General features: G+C 45.5%; 1 protein-coding gene and 1 long non-coding RNA gene across 2 annotated transcripts in view; one reads left to right on the plus strand and one right to left on the minus strand.

Moving 5' to 3' along the window:
- epha10 (EPH receptor A10) overlaps positions 1-19,074 on the plus strand; it is a 497,371-nt gene that overhangs the window by 350,163 nt on the left and 128,134 nt on the right. The gene's annotated exons all lie outside the window — the stretch shown is intronic.
- Positions 11,028-11,898, minus strand: LOC116988600. The gene is made up of 2 exons (XR_004415998.1): positions 11,794-11,898; positions 11,028-11,186 (listed from the first exon to the last, which is right to left on the minus strand). It is a non-coding gene; the product is annotated as an uncharacterized LOC116988600 (long non-coding RNA).

Here is a 19,074-nt window from a genome sequence, read left to right on the forward strand (position 1 = left end):
ACACGCCAGCCGCGACATCCAGCCCGGTGGTCAGTCCTTTGAAGATAGACACCAGTTGCTTGGAGCAACTCAGCGGGACAGGCAGCATCTCTGGAGAGAAGGAACGGGTGGCGTTTCGGGTCGAGAGCCTTATTCAGACTGAAAGTTTCACCTCTCAGTAGATAATAAAATAAGACAATCATCACGGTCAATGTGAGACACAGTCTTTATTCCTATTTGACAAAATAAAAAGACGACTTCTTGCACATATTGAGAGAAGGTGCATCACACCAAACAACATTTGTCTAAAAAAAAACAGATTATGCTTCAGCTCATTAAAGAGCCCGGGTGAAAAAAACCAATATAGTGTGTGAAAAAAAGTAACATCATTTGTGCCACGTGATTAACAACACTACAGTCCACGATGTTCATTCAAGATTAACGGGAAAGATCGGGAGATGGACAAGTCACTCGCACAAATAACAGAAATGCCGAGTACCGTGGGAACTCTTTATCTACCCCCCGTTATATCGTGCGGAACTCGTGCTGGACCACGACCACTTCACTCGGGTGACATCTTGCTTCAGGTCGCACCGTGAGAACTGGCCATTACATCCAGGTTCAAGAACAGTGGCACAGAAGTGTATCGGGTAGTGCTATTCCCCCCAGCATCCAGGACCTGAATTCGACCCTGTCCCCGGGTGCCGTCCATGTGGAGTTTGCTTGTTCTCTCTGCGACCGTGTGGGTTTCCTCCAGGTGCTCAGGTTTCCTCCCACATCCCAAAGACTTGCAAGTTTGGGTAAAGTGGCCTCAGTAAAATTTCCCCTAATGTGTAGGGAGTGGATGTGAAAGAGGGATAATATAGAACTCAGCAAGGCCAACAGCTTCACCCAACACACTCCCTCTTCTCCCCTCTCCCATCAGGCAAGAGCAACAGAAGTTTGAAAACACACACCTCCAGATTCAGGGACAGTTTCTTCCCAGCTGTTATCAGGCAACTGATCCATTCTCTGACCAACTCGAGAGCGGTCCTGACCGCCCAACTACACCATTGAACTATCTTTAATCGGATATTACTGAACTTTATCTTGCACTAAACATCATTATCCGTTATCCTGGGTCTGTACACTGTGGGCAGCTTGATTGTAATCATGTATAGTCTTTTTGCTGACCGGATAGCATGCAACAAAAAAGCTTTGTGCTATACGGTAAATTATAGTGAGACTAGGTGATCGATGGTTGCCGTGGACTCGGTTGGCCAAAGGTCTTGTTTCCATGTGGTTCTTTCAATCACTGATTCAATCAGAGAACTATTTCCCATCAACGACCAGCCCTGGACAACCCAAACCACATCCCGACCTCCGAAATGAACCGTTACAGAATTTGCACCTCTGTGGCTGCTTTATTCTTTGCATGGCCTAGATTGCTTCGAACAGCTGATCATTTATCGTATATTCATTCTGGTTATTGCATCTAATGTGCCCGTGAAGCTGCAGCAAGTGAGAATGTCATTGCTTTGGTTCACATCTGGTGTGCAACACAAATAAACCCTTATATCTTATCTAAAAAATTTGGAAACACCCATCAAGTTGAGCAACAAACAAGTGGTTGAGAGAAGCTGTCACAGTTTCAGTTCCAGGACCATTCATCAGTTCTGGCATCCACAGGTTTTTTTGATTTTTATTTAACTTCTGACATTGAGGCACACGATGACTTTGCACGATGATCGTTTCTGATTCCACTCATAATTAATGGAATCAAGTCTATACAGGTAACTCCTCGATCCACTGCATCGATTAGTTAAATAGATCTTTTGTTCCAAACCATTTAATCACAAGTTATGTTTGGATTGAAGGATATGGATCAAACGAGGGCAAATGGGACGAGTCTGGATGGAGCATCTTTGGTCAGAATGGAAGAGTTGGGCCGAAGGGCCTGTTTCCGTGGCTCCGTAACTCTATCCGTACTTTTCTTTCAAAGAGGTCCTTTTTTCACAGCAGTGATGATGTACTCGCTTTTGGCTTTGACTTTTCATCAGTTTATTCACCGTATCAAAGAAAGAGAGAGCCAGAGAAAGGCATTCAGATTGAAGGTAGCCTTAGCAAATACATCTGCTGAGTACGTGTCGCTTATTTGCAAGCACTCTGTTTCATATTGCTTGTGGTGAGGCAAAAGCCTCTGTTAAAAGAGTCTTTGCAACCGTGTGATCTGTCTCATTTCTGGAAAATACATTTTATTCGGTTGAAAAACTAAAAGCGAATGAAAGAGAATTGATTTTGTTTGAAAGACTGACCTGGTAAACACCTGGAGAAGGGGTTAGAGGAGAGGGAGGGAGAGGAGAGGGGGTTGAGGACAGGGGGGGAGGAGGGGGGGAGAGGAGAGGGAGAGGGGGGGGGGAGAGAGGGGAGGGGGGAGTGAGGGGGTGTGCTGAGAGGGGGGTGAGGGGAGGGGGAGAGGTGGGGAGCAGGGAGGGGGAGGGGGGTGGAGGGAAGGGGGTAGGGGTGTGGAGGGGAGGGGGGTTTAAGGGAGGGATGGTGGGGGAGGGGATGGAGGGGAGAAAAAGAGGAGAGAGAGGGGGGGGAGTGGAGAGGAGAGGGGGGGTGGAGGAGAGGGGGGGTGGAGGAGGGGGGGTGGAGGAGAGGGGGGTGGAGGAGAGGAGAGGGGAGGAGAGGGGGGTGGAGAGAGGAGAGGAGAGGGGGAGAGGATGAGGGGGGGAGAGGAGAAGGGGGGGAGAGGAGAGGGGGGAGAGGGGAGGTGGGGAGAGGTAATGGGGGGGGGAGGAGTTTTTCTTTTTTGGCAGGGGGGGGGAGAGGAGGGGGGGGAGGGGGGGGGTAGAGGCGGTGGGGAGCGGGGGGGGGGAAGAGGAGGGGGGGAAGCGGAGAGGGGGGAGAGGAGGGGGGGAGATGGGGAGGGAGAGGAGGGGGGGGGAGAGGAGGGGGGCGGAGAGGAGGGGGGGGCGGAGAGGAGGGGGGGTGGGATGAGGCAGCGGGGGGAGGAGGAGAGGGGGGGAGAGGAGGAGGGCCCGGGGCGAGGGAGAAGGGAGGGGAGATGAGGGGGGGGCGAGTGAGATGGGAAGGGGGAGAGGAGAGGGGGAGGGGGGAGAGGAGAGGAAAGGGGGGGAGGAGAGGAAAGGGGGGGGGAGAGGAGAGGAGAGGGGAGGAGGGGAGAGGAGAGGAGAGAGGGGGAGAGAGAGTGCCTTTTTATTTCAACCCAAACCCCCCAAACAACCATTTGCGGGCAGTGCTTTTTTACTTTAACCATATTTTCATTTTCAAACCACATTAAGGGTACTTACTCACAGTTGTGTGAACATGTGTTCAGTGTTATTCACAGCTCAGAGAAACGTGACCCTCTGCCTTCCTCCAGCTTGCAGACTATTTGAGGCACACCACTTCCTGGTTTTATAGTCCATCCCCCCTGCCGCCAGCGGGGGCAGCAGAGAGAATGGGGAATTTTGTAAAATCATTAATATCTCTGTCATTTTTCATCGACTGGAAAAATCCTCGGCACACATGCGGCGGAGGGGGGCTCTGAGCGATGTGGCCAAAAATGGCGGCCGTAGGTGACGGCGTTCTCTCGGAAATCGCAGCACAGATCGCCAAAACCGGTCAAGAACAGACTTTTAGTAATATAGATAGATGTTGCAAAAGGCTACAAAATACAATGAAGTATTGTTCTTGTTTTTCACTTACGCTCAGTCTGCGAAAAGGCCTATTGGATCTTCCGGGAGCGAACCATTCCCAAACTAGCCTTTCGATCCTGGGCCTCCATTAACAGAGTGAGGCCACACGCAAACTGGAGGAACAGCACCTCATATTCTGCTTGGGTAGCTTACAACTAAGCGGTATGAACTATAAATTCTCCAATTTTAGGTAATCTCTAGCAGCCCCCCCCACCCCACTTCCTTATCCTTTCGCTCCCCTCCCCTCCCCTCCCCTGTGCCCCACCTGCACTCGCACCTCCTCTCCCGCTCCACCTACATTTCTTCCTCTGGCTGCACAATTCGCAATTAATCAATCCTGTCATTTCACTCTGCTGTTCTTTTTATCTCTGGCCTTTGTCCAATTATCTGCCTATCAATGTCCCATTGTCTGTGTTCACCGGTTACCAGCCACATTTTGTCCTGCCCCTCCTCTCTTCCAGCTTTCTTCCCCCACACTCCACCCTCCCCCCCCCCCCCCCCCCCCCCCCCCCCCCCCCCCCCCCCCCCCCCCCCCCCCTCCTACCCCTCCAAACTCCAAACCTACAATCAGTCTGAAGAAGGGTCTCGGTCCCAGTATAGAGAAACAGTGCGGAAACAGGCCCTTTGGTCCACCGAGTCCACGCCAATCAGTGATCCCCGCACATTCATACTATCTTACACACACCAGGTACAATTTATAATTTTAACAAGCCAATTAGCATACAAACCTGTACATCTTTGGAGTGTGGGAGGAAACCGGAGAACCCGGAAAAAACCCACACAGGTCTCGGGGTGAACATACAAACTTGGTCAGACAGCACCCGTATTCAGGATCGAACCTGGGTCTCTGGCATTGTAAGGCAGCAACTCTACCGCTGCGCCACCATGTTACCCTTGAGTGGATGTGAGCTTCCTCCTTCAAACTGTGCCTTCCTCCTGGTTCAGGTGCTCCCAACAGTGCTATTGTAAACCAGTTCCAGGATTTCGATCCTGCAATAATGAAGTGTGTAGGAAGGAACTGCAAGTGCTGATTTAAACCAAAGATGGACACAAAAAGCTGGAGTAACTCAGCGGGGCAGGCAGCGTTTCTGGAGAGAAGGAATGGGTGACGTTTCAGATTGAGACCCTTCTTCAGACGCCTCTGCCCGAGACATCACCCATTCCTTCTCACCAGAGATGCTGCCTATCCCGCTGAGTTACTCCAGCTTTTTGTGTCTATCTTCAGCAACAGTGAAGGCTTGGCGATATAGTTACAAGATCTGTGACTTGATGGGGAGCCTGTAGGTGGTGGTGTTCCCTTGCAGAGCTATCCTCGTTCTTTATGGCAAGAGAAATTATCTTATAGAAGTGTATCAAAACATGAGGGAATAGCTGACTGTGAATCCAGGGACCCTCTTTCCCAGGGTAGTGGAATCAAGAACTAGAGAGCACAGGTTTAAAATGAGAGGGGAAAGATTTAAAGGGGAAAAGTTGTTGGTTAGTTACCTAAAATAGTAAGATTAAACGAGAACTTACTAGTTTGAAGTTTGATCTTTATTTTATGAGGAGTAACGTTGAGGGATTACGTGAAGACATCGTCCAGTACGCATGAGTGTCAATCTTCAAAGCAGCGGTGTGAAATCACAGAAAACAGTTGTTGAAATGAACATAGTAAGATAAGAGAACCATAATACCTGTTGAACTTTATGATAGAGGGTTGGGAGCGGAGGGCACGTAATCCCTCAACGTTACTCCTCATAAAATAAAGATCAAACTTCAAACTGGTAAGTTCTCATTTAGTCTTACTATTTTACTTCGGAGTCACGTGAGTGACTATGTGAAGATTTTAAAGCTCTGTGATTTCATGCCGTGGAACCAAGTCCAGACGTCATACACTGCATCAGTAGGCCAATGATGAGTGAACATTAAGAATGCATTCAGACATGACATAGATATAGACATGTTGATGCTATTAATGAATAATAGTGGTAATAGTAACCTCCCTCAACCTGGAGGAAGTATGAACCATACCTAACATGGAGTTGGCAAATACCCCTGTTCTGCCAATAGGTTTATTCTGAATATTTGGATAGATCAATAGTTTGACCATCCTGCAACCGCTAGGATGTGGTCCATCCCTGCTGTTGAGATATAGCGGTCCTGGTGGAGTGAGACTCAATGTCAATGTACACTCCTGTATTTGCCAGACCCATATAACCATCTGGAGAAGGTTCGTAGTGATACCTTCTAACAAGATTTTCTGTAACTAATAATATTGCTGTCAGTCTATAAAGCTCTTAGGAACCTTGACATACTGGTGTAAATGCGTGATCACACGCAACCCAAGGTCCATGAGATATGCAACTCTAGTTTGGTCTTGTGTCCCTGTCTAATCTGCTTGATTAATCATAAACAAACATGTTATAATAGCCCGCAGATATGATCATCCTATCCAGTGTTGCAATGACTGGACCCATAACCCTGTACTCAGTGTCATGGCATAATTACTAGTACGTGAGTATGGCCATGGGCAGGGATGTTGCTGGTGCCCATCGGTGAAGTGATGTATAATGTTAACAATCCATTTTTCTGCGTCCCTAAACCTGGGAGGTTTTAAGCTGACGATACCTTCATTCTCTGGATATCAGAGGGTGAGAACCGGACAGAGTGGTTTATGTACTCATCAGCCAAATGATTAGGAGGTACTTAAGGCACAGTAATGGAATAGTAACTTAATGTTATAATCCCATAAAACTGAATTTTAATGTGTCAGTCATCCGTGCCGTGTTAAACGTAAGGAAGCATAAACAATGCTTCCCATCTCCTATGCAGATAGCTGCTATATGGTGCTATCCCTGCAATCTGTAGTGAGCACTCTAACGCTCATGGTTTCACAACCCATGCCGCAGAAACGATCTCTCAGAGTCTGTGAGTCTATGATCGATTATATCATGCAGAGGATGGTTTCAACATCACAACTGAACCAGCATCTTTTTATCCGGAATTAACCATGTAAGGTTTTATGTTCATTCTTCGCATCAGCAGGAGCCATAGGTGTATAACCCAGGCAGGCACTATGAAAACCCGGAAGCGGGAGTCTTGCTGAATTTTGCAAAACCCGTCTATTGAGGTCAAATGGAGGAAGACATAAAAGAACATTCCTTCCTAGTGTAGCGAGAATGCACCCTTCGCCACTGTATGCCTCGTTCACTGTTGATTGAAACTGGATGCAAGCAACTCAATAGTTAGTGTTCTATCAATCCACATTGTCATTAAATACTTTGTGATCACACATTCATTCTGTGTTGTCATTGATTTTGCATAATAATACACCAGTGCTAAATGTGTTTTGGTAAAACTATCACCGGATACTTTGATTTTACTTCGGAGTCACGTGAGTGACTACGTGAAGAACCCGCTCAGTGCGCAGGCGCGGCACTTGTATCCGCTCAGAGGGTCCAGTCACTACACCTATTGCGACTGGACAACATGACCACAGCTCCAGACCAGATCTGTCGTTATCCAGCGACTGGTCAAACAGAGCAGACCAGGAACACCTAATCCAGTCGTGGCTTACCCACCAGAACCACGGTTATGTGCCATGACCCACCTACTATCCTACATAGACACAACCAGAATATTCGAGGGAGATGAAAAGCCTTGTGGGTCAGTCACAAAAACCTTATGGTGGGGTACGAGCCAAACCATTGCGAGATGGCTCAAGCAGGTGCTAGAAACTGCTGGGATAAACACTAACATGTACAAATTTTATTCCACCAGGGCAGCATCCATGTCGACGGCTAAAGAATGGACATGCCTATAGACCACATCCTGGCTACAGCAGGATGGTGGGAAGGGAAAAGACCGTTCAGAAATTTTATAATAAGCCGTTGGCAAAACCTGGTTTATTTGCAGTAAAGATTTACGAACTGCAAATATTTAATTTAAGCCCAGGGGAGCAACTTAATTCTTTGTTGTTATTGTTTAAAAAATACCATTGTGTTTTTCTACAAATAGACTCATTGGTTCATTACGATAACACTTCCTCCCTCAAGAACTTCGGCAGTGAGTGAAATGAAACTGTTACACGGTTTGAAATCACAGAGCTTTGAAATCTTCACGTAGTCACTCACGTGACTCCGAAGTAAAATAGTAAGATTAAACGAGAACTTACCAGTTTGAAGTTTGATCTGTATTTTATGAGAAGTTACGATGAGGGATTACGTGCCCTCCGCTCCCACCCTCATTATATGGATCAAACTAATAAATTGATGTCTCCTTATCTTTACTATGTTTACTTCAAAATAACTGTGTCTATCTGTGATTCCACACCGCTGCTTGGAAGTATGCCGCGCCTGCGCACTGAGCGGGTTCTTCACGTAATCCCTCATCGTAACTCCTCATAAAATACAGATCAAACTTCAAACTGGTAAGTTCTCGTTTAATCTTACTATTTGATTGTATCTTTGTGATTAACATATACCACCACCAAAGTGTATCACCTTGGACTTGTGCATGCCTTATATGCATATCTACACACTCTTTAATGCCCAGAATGCACCTGGTGTCCATTGGCAGTTGATACCATGACTGAACACTTGATAACTCATGCTAATCCCATCTGCCTCCGTAACTAGAGATGGTATTAGTAAATTACCCATCTTTGGGCAATAGCATCAGTTTGGAAATGACTGAAGATTTACGGATAAGAGATTTTAGTGGAGCAAAGCTGTCCATCATAGTGACTTTGATTGTTTCAGCTAAAAATAGCAGAGGTCTAATTTTTATCTCAGAGCTGATCCCAGACCAATAAATGGATGATTGTATCCCAACAATCAATAGTTTCAGTTGGTATCAACTTAATTTAAATTTAACTGGACGGGTGAGAACCAATTCCTCAAATATAGCTATGTGGCTGATAAGGCTAATTTAGTGAAATGCAGTATGTTCAATATCATCCAGATTGGCCGTGCTACTTATTTGTTAGCTCTGTGCAGTCGAAGCACTGATAGTAGTGATTTGGTAAATAATCTGGAAACTGGAGTTAGCCCATTGTAACGCCACTGAGTGAATCGTTGCCTCATCCAGTTAAATTTCAAATATCTTCAACCCTGTGAGTGGAAATGATCACATGGAAGTTATTTAGAAAAGTCTATATTGCACATGCGGTTTGAGGCTGTTGACAATGATCAGTCCACATCCCATTCTTGTGAGCCTTGTCTTGAAAGGCAATTCCAACCATACCTGTGTGCAGTATAAACTAATCTTATGTTATCCCAAACCAGTGTAAATATTCAAACCAGTTTAATATTACCAACTTGTATCCGTGACTGGAGACATCATCGATGAGGTTCCACACCTTTATCCGAATGGGAGGACTTATGCAACCCGACCAGGTGCTGCCTCAAACGTGTGCATGATTACATCTGCTCCTGGAGGTAGGGGAGCTCGCGTACGAGGTTGGTGCATCTTCCAACGAAGGCCGTTCTGGGCTGTGGCCTAAAAAATACCTTTGTCCTGGTTGTACGGCCTTCAAGCTTTCACCAGCTTCAGTTCATCGTGGTTTTCTGGTGGGTGCGTATGGGTGCTGCCGTTGAAGATGTGAGGTCTTGCATGATGATGTGGCCTTTCTGAACCCGACGGCCACTCGTCGAGCTCCTGCTGCTGGTAGTGTTGTTCCTGCACCCCCTGCACACTTGTGGTTTCTTCAGCCAAACCCCTGTCTTCAGAGTCAGCCCAGAAGTGACTCCTAATACACCCCTCTGTCGAGGGAGTTGCATTATGCAGCCCTCAATAAGGTGCTGCTATGGGCATCCAAGGACCCCCTGGTGACTAGGCTACATATACCGGAGCATGTCACATTGGAGCTTCTGATCCATCAACCGCTCCATGCGGGATATGCGATCACAGTTGCTCCCGCCGGCGTCCATCCCTGTAACATATTCTCACAAAACAGCACACAACGACCTTCGAGTAAGGAATTTACCTGCATGTCCTTTTAAAACCTTCTGCTGCGGGGCAACACTCCTCCCGAGCCTGGTCTCGTGGCCGTGGTTTGTTACAGGTGGGGTTCCACTGTGGTCCTTGTAGAAACACTCCATTGCGGGTTATTTCTCCCCCCCCCCTCCCAGCTTTTTCTCCGCGGTCCCTTATAACAGGGCTTCTCCACGGTGTTCTCCAGCTGGGGCTTTCTTTCCCCCCCCCCCCCCCCCCCATCTGGGTATCCCCGCAGTAATTGCAGCCGGGTTCTCGGTCGCTCCCCGTATTCCACGGTCTCCGGAGCGGCTGTCCAGGTGTCCCCTGCACTAATATGAAGCCGCTGGCACCACTGCCAGCGGCTCGAAGGTGAATCCACCGCCGCCGTCCGCTCCCCGTGGTCTCCGGAGCGGCTATGCAGGTGCCCTCCCCGGCACCAATATGAAGCTGCTGGCTCCGCAGCCAGCGGCTCGAAGGCGAATCCCGACCGTCCGCACCCCGCGTCCCGCGGTCTCCCGAGCGGGTTCCCCACCAATATGAAGTCGTTGGTTTGCTGCCAGCGACTCAATGGTGAATTTACCGTCGCTCGCTACCCGCATTCCGCGGTTCCGAGCGCCTAGGTCCGTGGGCGGGATTCCCCGTGACCGGGGTTCCCTGAAGTTCGAGACTGGGGTTTCCCCTCCGTCCCGACTTAGCCCCGGACTTTTAGCAGGACCTCTCAGTAGAGGTTCCTGCAAGAAGATTTAACCTGAAAGTATTTTATAAACTTACCTCAGGTCTGTTGTTGGCAGGAGAATCACGTTCACCCTGCCAGTCGTAACGCAATGCGATAGACGATATGACACGCATGCGTACTGGACGGGGTCTTCACGTAGTCACTCACGTGACTCCGAAGTAAAATTGGTGAATTTGTGTTGCAAGCTACTGGAACCGTGAGGCCGGAGCATTTCTGAACAGAACTTTGCTGAATCAGGTCTTCTTGGATATTTTAAGGCTAGAGGACTTTTTGCCTTGAAATCTCAGAATTGTGTAATGTTGATCTGATAAAATGACACCAGCAAAGATGTTAAACACAATCCCAGCCAGAGATCTGACTTAGGCAGCTGGTGGCTCCAGTGAATTGCTCGTGCTCCTCTTATTACTGATCGTTTTCTCTTAGTTTCAGTGATGTAGAGCAATGTTTCTTAAAGTGGTGAGTGGTTCACCCAAGGGCGAATGAAATTATTTTGGGGTGAATTAAACTAGAGAGGTGAATGAAGGGTGAATGACTTAATTTATTCAGATATTTATATTTTTTTTTCTATACTTAAAAAAAGCATCGCCATTAAAGTGGTTCGTAAGCTCTTATTGGTTTTAATGACAGTGGAGCTGGAAATTTGATATCTTTTTTTCTCTCTACCTATGGCTTTCTAATTTCAAAGTAGCAGGATATTTCCCAAATTTACTGTAATATAACCTTTTAGGGAAGACCAGACGAGCTAGTGGGATCATAAATGTATCAATGGCAACACTGGAGGATCGCCGTAGGCAACTGTTGAACTGTAACATTACTTTGTGTTGCCAATTTAGCTACTTTTCTGCTAGAACTAGAATGCCATATATATTTGCTGCAATCTACCAACACTTATTTGCATCAAGCAACACAAATTCTAGCTATATTAAGGAGATTTGAGCCCCGTTTTTAGGCAATCTAAAGTTAGATTGTGCCGTTTTCTTGCAGTGATATTCTACATTTTCTTTTCCAGCGACCTCAGTATTTTGTGAGTTTGATTTGGTAACCCTGGTTACACCACCACTGCTGCAGACATGTCAGTACACATGCACAACTTTTAAAATATATCTGAATTTGGAAGAGCCAACTTCTGGACAGAAGTGTACCAAATATGGCAAGTTGATATTTGGTGGTATTGTGAGCTTTCGTCGGGGAGAGTAATAGAAAGTTACATTTTCCAGATGCTGGAAAAATCGAAGGTAGACGAAAATGCTGGAGGAACTTTCGGGTCGATAGTTTCTGGTCGAGAAGAAATAGGCATCATTTTGTGTCTGAAGAAGGGTCTCGACCTGAAACGTTGCCTATTTCTTCTCTCCATTGATGCTGCCTCACCTGCTGAGTTCCTCCAGCATTTTTGGCTACCTTAGAAAGTTATATTAGTTGGATACAAATATATTAAATCACATACTCCATGGTTTTTTGAGCTAGTTTTCCAAGAAAAAAACTGCAGTATTCAAAGCCCAAAAGGGTAAGATGGGGCTGAAGCCCAGTGGTTAGACGTTGGAATGTTTTTTTATTGGTCTAATAGAAAGATTTTCCAACTCCAGTGGTAATTAAACTTTTTTTTCACTCCTTATTTTCTTTACATATTTTTAGGATGTTCAGAAAGATGAATAAAATAAACAGTTACGAAATGAGTTAATTTATGTTTTTTTGCTCATGTGCCAAAATAAATGATATATAAAATTATACAGAAGGGAGAATAAGACGAAAATTACCAAAACCCAGAAGAAAATTTAGTCGAGGGTGAATGAAATGTTGTGATAAAGACTCAAGGGTGAATGACATTGAAACATTTTAAGAAGCACTGATGTAGAGCACAGAAACAGTCCCTTTGGCCCAACTCTCTCAGGCTGCCCAAGATGCCACAACTAAGCATGTCCCATTTGCCCAGGTTAGGCCCTTATCCCTCCAAGCCATGTACCTTGCCTAGGGTCTTGTAACCTTGGACTTTTTGTAAATGTCACCAATATATGGGGGTGACTCATGGATGTGTGAACTGTGCAAAAAGAGTTTCACTCTGCAGTGTACATGTGACAATGAAGCGTCATTGAAGAAGGGACTCGACCCAAAATGCCACCTATTCCTTTTCTCCAGAGATGATGTCTGACCCGCTGAGTTACTCCAGCATTTTTTATCTACCATTGACTGATTGATTGAAGTGCTGTTATAGTGCCTTCTTCAACTACCTCCTCTAGCAGCTCGTTACAGATAACCACAACCCTCCGAGTGAAAAAGTTGCTCTTCAGGTTCCAAGTAAATCTTTCCTCTCTCATCTTAAATCTGTGTTCACTGGCTGTCGATTCCCCCCGCCCTGGGTATTCACAGGGTAGATACCTGTGCATTCACCCTATCCGTTCCCCTCATGATTTTATACCATTATTCTCATTTTCAACAAGACAAAATAGTTAATTGGATAATGATCCAGTTGATTTCCTGCCCAATGATAGCTTGAAAGGATATTCACAAAAAGACTTAACATGCTGCATCTCCACACAGAGTGTAATTGCATTCTTTATTAATTGATGTAAGGTGACTTGTTGAATTAACTGAATACCATAATGACCGCCAGGATGATATTAAAGAGAAACATAATTGTGCAAGTGATTTAGCTCGGCTTTTGTCCCCACTGTTGAATCTTTCAGATCATTTACTGACAATTGGCTGTGCCTCAAAGGTTGAACGGACAAACCTTCCCTCTGGACATTAACCTTGTGTGTGAGTCAGCACAAAGTGCCTCAGTCCCACTTTTCTCTGCCTGCTGCGCGCAGTGCGAAGGGTAAGTCGGATGCACATGTCCAACGTTTGGATCCTGCAGGGAGCTTCAAGGGCCCTTCTCTTGTGCCCTGCAGCGTAACGTTTGATAGATAAAGAGAGAGGCAGCTTCAGGTGTATGAAGTTGCAGATTAGAACATAGAACCGTATAGCACAGCAACAGGTCCATCAGCCCACAAGGTCCACGGCCAACATGATGCCAAGATAAACTAATCTCATCTGTCTGCATGTCATAGAGTCATACAGCATGGAAACAGGCCCTTTGGCCCAACATGCCCACACCAACCAACATGTCCCATCTACACTAGTCCCACTTGCCTGCATTTGGCCAAAACACCTCTAATCCTGCCCTATCCATGCACCTGTCTAAATCTTTCTTAAACGTTGTGACACTACCTGCCTCAACTATGTCCTCCAGCAGCCCGTTCCATACACCCACCACCCTTTGTGTGAAAAGGTTCCCACTCAGGTTCTTATTAAATCTTTCCCCCCCTCACCTTAAACCTTTGGCCTCTATATGTGATCCATATGTCTCCATTCCCTGCATTCCCATGTGCCTATCCAAAAGCCTCTTAAACACTACTATTGTATCTGCGTCCACCACCAAGCCTGGCAACGTGTTCCAGACACCCGCCATCCTCTGTGTAAAAAAACTTGTTCAGCACATGTCCTTTAGACTTTATCCCTCTCAGCTCACAGTTAGCCCTCTAGTGTTTGACATTACACCCTCGGGAAAAAGGTTCCGACTGTCTACCCTATCTATACCTCTCATAATGTTATATATTTCACATTAAAAATTAATATTTTAATAATTAACGTATGGAATATGGCACAGTGCTGCCATACAGCACCAGAAACCTGGGTTCAATCCTGACTATGGGTGCTATCTGTACGGATTTTGTACATTCTCCCCGTAAACCTGTGTGGGTTTTCTCCGAGATCTTTGGTTTCCTCCCACACTCCAAAGGCGTACAGGTTTGTAGGTTAATTGGCTTGGTATCAATGTAAAATTGTCCCTAGTTTTGTGCAGGGTAGTGTTAAAGTGCGGAGATCACTGGTCACAGTGCGGGGACTCTGTGGGCCGAGTGGCCTGTTTCCATGCTGTATCTCTAAGCTAAACTAACATTACCATTACCGCATGAGGAAACACAATTTATCTAACGCTTCTGCACTTATGGATTTTTCTAACAGAAGCATCAGCAGAAAATCATAAACCTGATTTTGACCCGATAAATATTGAGCTCTTTTTAATAGAATGCATCATCCTGCCTCACATGAGGACAGTGGCAGGCACTCTGGGCCTGACTACACTCAATGGGCCAAATGGCTTCCTTCTATGCCATGATAAAATATGATAGTGGCATCTAATAATTCTCTGATATCTTCAAGAACCTGTCTATGTTCATCCCTCCCAGCCTATTCTCTTTTTAAGCAAGAACATTACCCACCCTAGATTATGAAGGAGGCTTTTGAGGCAGTTTAGTTTGGTTCAGAGATACACCAAGGAAACATACTCTTCAGCCCACCGAGTCCACGCTATCCATCGATCGCCAGTCCACATTTGTTCTACATTATTCCATTTTCACATCCACACGAGAGAGGCCAATTCACCTACAACCCGCACATCTTTTGGGATGTGTGAGGAAACCTCTCACCCAGAGGAAACCCATGCGGTCACAGGGAGAATGTGCAAACTCCACACAGGCAGCACCCAAGGTCGGATTGAACACGGGTCTCTAGCTCTGTGAGGCCGCGGCTCTACCAGCTGCACCACTGCCATTCTTGGCCTTGTCCTTATTGTAATATTTTACCAATGAGATCCACAGAGAGACATGTGTAGATGAGAATTTGAAAGGTTATTTCCTTAACGTCAAGTAGAATGGTTGGCTGAAACCTTTTTTTTTCTGAACCTCACTGACTTTCATTTATGAGGTAATATTAATATAGATCTATTTGATAACCAGTTCCATTAGATTTTCTCTTACTGATGTTAGACCAATGGAATTTTAGTTGCTAGCATTTATTTTATTGACTGATTTGATAATTATTACAAGGTTGGCTCATTTTCAAGCCAGCGAGATGTAGCCTTTGTTCATTAATACCGTCCTGATGGCAACACAGGCTTTCACATCTTGTTCTTGAAAATTTGTAGAACAATCAGTTGATAACATCAATCACTCAGAGTCGCGGCCCCAACTTCAAAATGACGTGTGCTGATTAAAAGTTGGTGTTGAAAGAGTTCTCGTTGTCCTTGTACATACAGCGCAACACATTGGCATGCATGCAGAGCAAGTAATTAGGAAAGTGAATGCATATTCACCTTTATTGCAACTGGATGGAATACAAGAGTAAAGAAGGCTTATTGAGGAGTTATTAAGTTTAGTTTATTGTCACGTGTACCGAGGTACAGTGAAAAGCTTTTGTTGAGTGCCAACCAGTCAGCGGAAAGACAATACATGATTACAATCAATCCATTTGCAGTGTATTGTTACATGATAAGGGAATAGCATTTAGTGCAAGGTAAAGCCAGCAAAGTCCGGTCAAGGATACATGATTAAAGGTAAGCCATCCACAGTGTACAAATACCTGATAAAGGGAATAATGTGAATAACGTTTTATTTGTATTTAATTTAGTTTAGTTTAGTTTTGCAACTAAGTGTTAAGTGTTAATAACTATCTGTAATTTTTTTCTCTGGATCACTGGAGATTGCAGGGAGACCTGATGATAGAAGTATATTAAATTATGAAAGGCATAAATAGGGTAGACAACCGGAACCCTTTTTTTCTCAGGGTGGAAATGTCAAAGAATACATGCTGCACCTTTAAGGGCGAAGTTTAAAGGAGATGTGGGGGGGCAAGTTTTGTATACAGAGGGTGGTAGGTGTCTGGAATGTGCTGCCAGGCGTGGCGGTGGAGGCAGATGCGATAGCGGTGTTTAAGATGCTTTTAGATAGGCACATGGATATGCAAGGATTGGTGGGATACGGTCATGTGCAGGCAGATGAATGGATGTGGAGAGGATGTTTCCATCAGTGGGAGAGTCTAGGACCAGAGGTCATAGCAACAGAATTAAAGGATGTTCTTTTAGGAAGGAGATGAGGAGAAATTTACTTAGTCAAAGGGTGGTGAATCTGTGGAAATCTTTGCCACAGAAGGTTGTAGAGGCCAAGCCAGTGGATATTTTTAAGGCAGAGATAGATAGATTTTTGATTAGTACAGGTGTCAGAGGTTATGGAGTGAAGGCAGGAGAATGGGGTTCAGAGCGATAGATCAGCCATGATTGAATGGCAGAGTATACATAATGGGCTGAATGGCCTAATTCTACTCTTATCACTTATGACCTGATAAGGTTAGTTTATCTTGGCATCATGTTCGGCATAGACGTTGTGGGCCGAAGGGCCTGTTCCTGAGCTGTACTGTTATATGTTCTATAAGCTGTGTATAATTTTGTATTCTTTGTTTAAGGAAAGATTCACACATTGGAAGCAGTGGAGCAGTGGAGAAGAGATTTGATGATTGATTCCTTGTGGGTTTTTTGTGATGGAAGGATTTTCTCATTAGAAAAGATGGTGCACATTAGACCAGTTTGGAAGAATGAGAAGCAAGCTTTTGGAAGCATATAGGATTCGGAGGGAGTTTGGAAAGATTGAATACTTTATTGTCACACGTGACAAGGCACAGTCAAATTATTTGCTTGCATACGCAAGGTATGCAAATAGGTGCCACACACTGCGCTGACAAGGTTATAAAGTACCCCCACCAGCTCTACATTGTTTTCCCCCATCCCCCTCCTCACGGCCGTCCCCCGATGCCAGGTCCCCGTTGTTCCTCCCCCTTCCCCCCCTCACGGTGGTCCCCCCCGAAGATGGACGCTGCTGTGATACTTACCTTGCTCGGAGAATAAGGGGATAGAGATTTGGATGAGGAATTCCCTCACCCAGAGTGTATGAATCATTGGACTTCTTTACCCCAGAGAGTAGTGAATGCCAGGTACATCCAAGGGACACGGCAGATTATAGGACAATAGAAGAATGAAACATAGTCGGGATTAGGCCAATAAACTGTCAATGATGAGATCAGTCACAACCTTAAGCAAGAGAGGTTGAATTGCTGACTCTTAAGGGCCTGTCCCATTTACGTGTCCTTGGCACGCAAATTACGCGACCTCGTGGTCGCGTTGAGGCGCACAGGCATCGTATGGCCGCGCGGAGCCGGCCCCTCTGAGAAGCGCAGAGGGGTATGCAGTTGTGCGCGACGTCGCACGGGGCTCCGAAATTGTTGTAGCGAACGAAATCTTAGCGCGCTAACGGCCTGTTGCGTAAATGACGGCCAAAGTGGGACAGGCCCAAGACCCTGGCGTGAGTGATGCAATGTCTCACCTCCAACAGCAGCAGAAGCAGGCAAACGATCGCCGAACTCGGCCTGGGGCTCACGGCCATTGCGGTCCGGATCTGCCCCCACTCCTACTCCCAGAGCGGGGCCAAGAAAATTGAAGATAGGCACAAAATGCTGGAGTAACTCAGCGGGACCGGCATCATCTCTGGGGACAAGCAATTGGTGATGTTTCAGGTCAAGACCCCTCTCTTCAGACTGAAGAAGTTTTGACATGAAACCTCACCCATTGCTTCTCTCCAGAGATGATGCTGGTACCGCTGAATTGCTCTAATTTCTTATATCCTGTTGCTGTGGAAATTGGCACACTGATGGTCCAATACTTCTTTGAATTTTATTTCCTTAAAGTTAACACAGAACATAGAAGATTATGGCACAAGAACAGGCCCTTCGGCCCATGTTGTCTGTGCCAACCACACCAATTTAAACAGTACATCAGCCTGCATTTGGAGGCCAAGACGCCTCCACTTCCTACCTGTTCATGGACATTACAGAAGAATGTGATAGCATAGGCGACCAACAAATGTTTACAGTTGTTAAAGCGATCAAAACAAGAGAATGCAGATATTAGATTGTGCTAAATAATTCTGGCAAGCGTTTAGGATCGGCGTCTTCACTAAGAGTGCGAGCAGATTGTGGAATTTACAACAAGGAGTGACAGAGACAAGTCTCGTCTTAGGGAAAGGCGGTGCAGAATCAGGCCCTTCAGCCACTGTGCCTAGATTGGCAACTATTAAGGTCTTCAACAAACCCGCAATGGAACATTATAAACCATCATGGATGTGATTTATTTTCAAATTGCGTTTTGCATTAGGTCTTTTGTTTACACAGCCTTTTTTTAAAAACTTTTTTGAGAATTTATGTATAATTTCTGTTTTGGTGTGTTGGTAGAGACAAGAATTTCATTGCGCTTATACCTCACATATTTGCGGAGATGACACTAAACTCAACATGACTTCACCTGACCATCAAGTACCCATTTACCATAATTCTACCCTGACCCACACATTCCCATTAACTTTCCTCCAGATTCTATCACTCACACGCACCCTAGGGACAAATCACAATGGCCAATTAACCTGCTAATCTACAGATTTTTTTGGGGATGTCAGTGGAAACCAGAGCATCCAGATGAAACTCTCGCCAACACTAGGGGAACGTGAAAACTCCACACAGACAGCACCGGAGTTCAAGATTGAACCCAGGTCACTGGAGCTGTGAGACAGCAGCTCGACTAACTGCGCCACTGTATTGGAAGTAGATTGGATTCATTTAACAGGGAGGACTTCAGTGAAAATATTGTGTGAGCAAAGTACCATAATCCCTGTTTGGTCATATTTCCGAAAATGAATTGTTTCCAAAGGGTTTGTTTATTTAATTAAATGTCATATTAAATATTGTAGCAGATCAAATATTGTCTACTTGAATTTTTGCCCGAAATTATCGCTTTCTTCAAATTAATTTACTCAGTTAATTTACTTTTGCAAAGAGAAGACTGAAAGATGTGCACAGGGAGCG

Source organism: Amblyraja radiata, chromosome 27 (genome assembly GCF_010909765.2).
Source record: "Amblyraja radiata isolate CabotCenter1 chromosome 27, sAmbRad1.1.pri, whole genome shotgun sequence".
NCBI lineage: Eukaryota > Metazoa > Chordata > Chondrichthyes > Rajiformes > Rajidae > Amblyraja > Amblyraja radiata.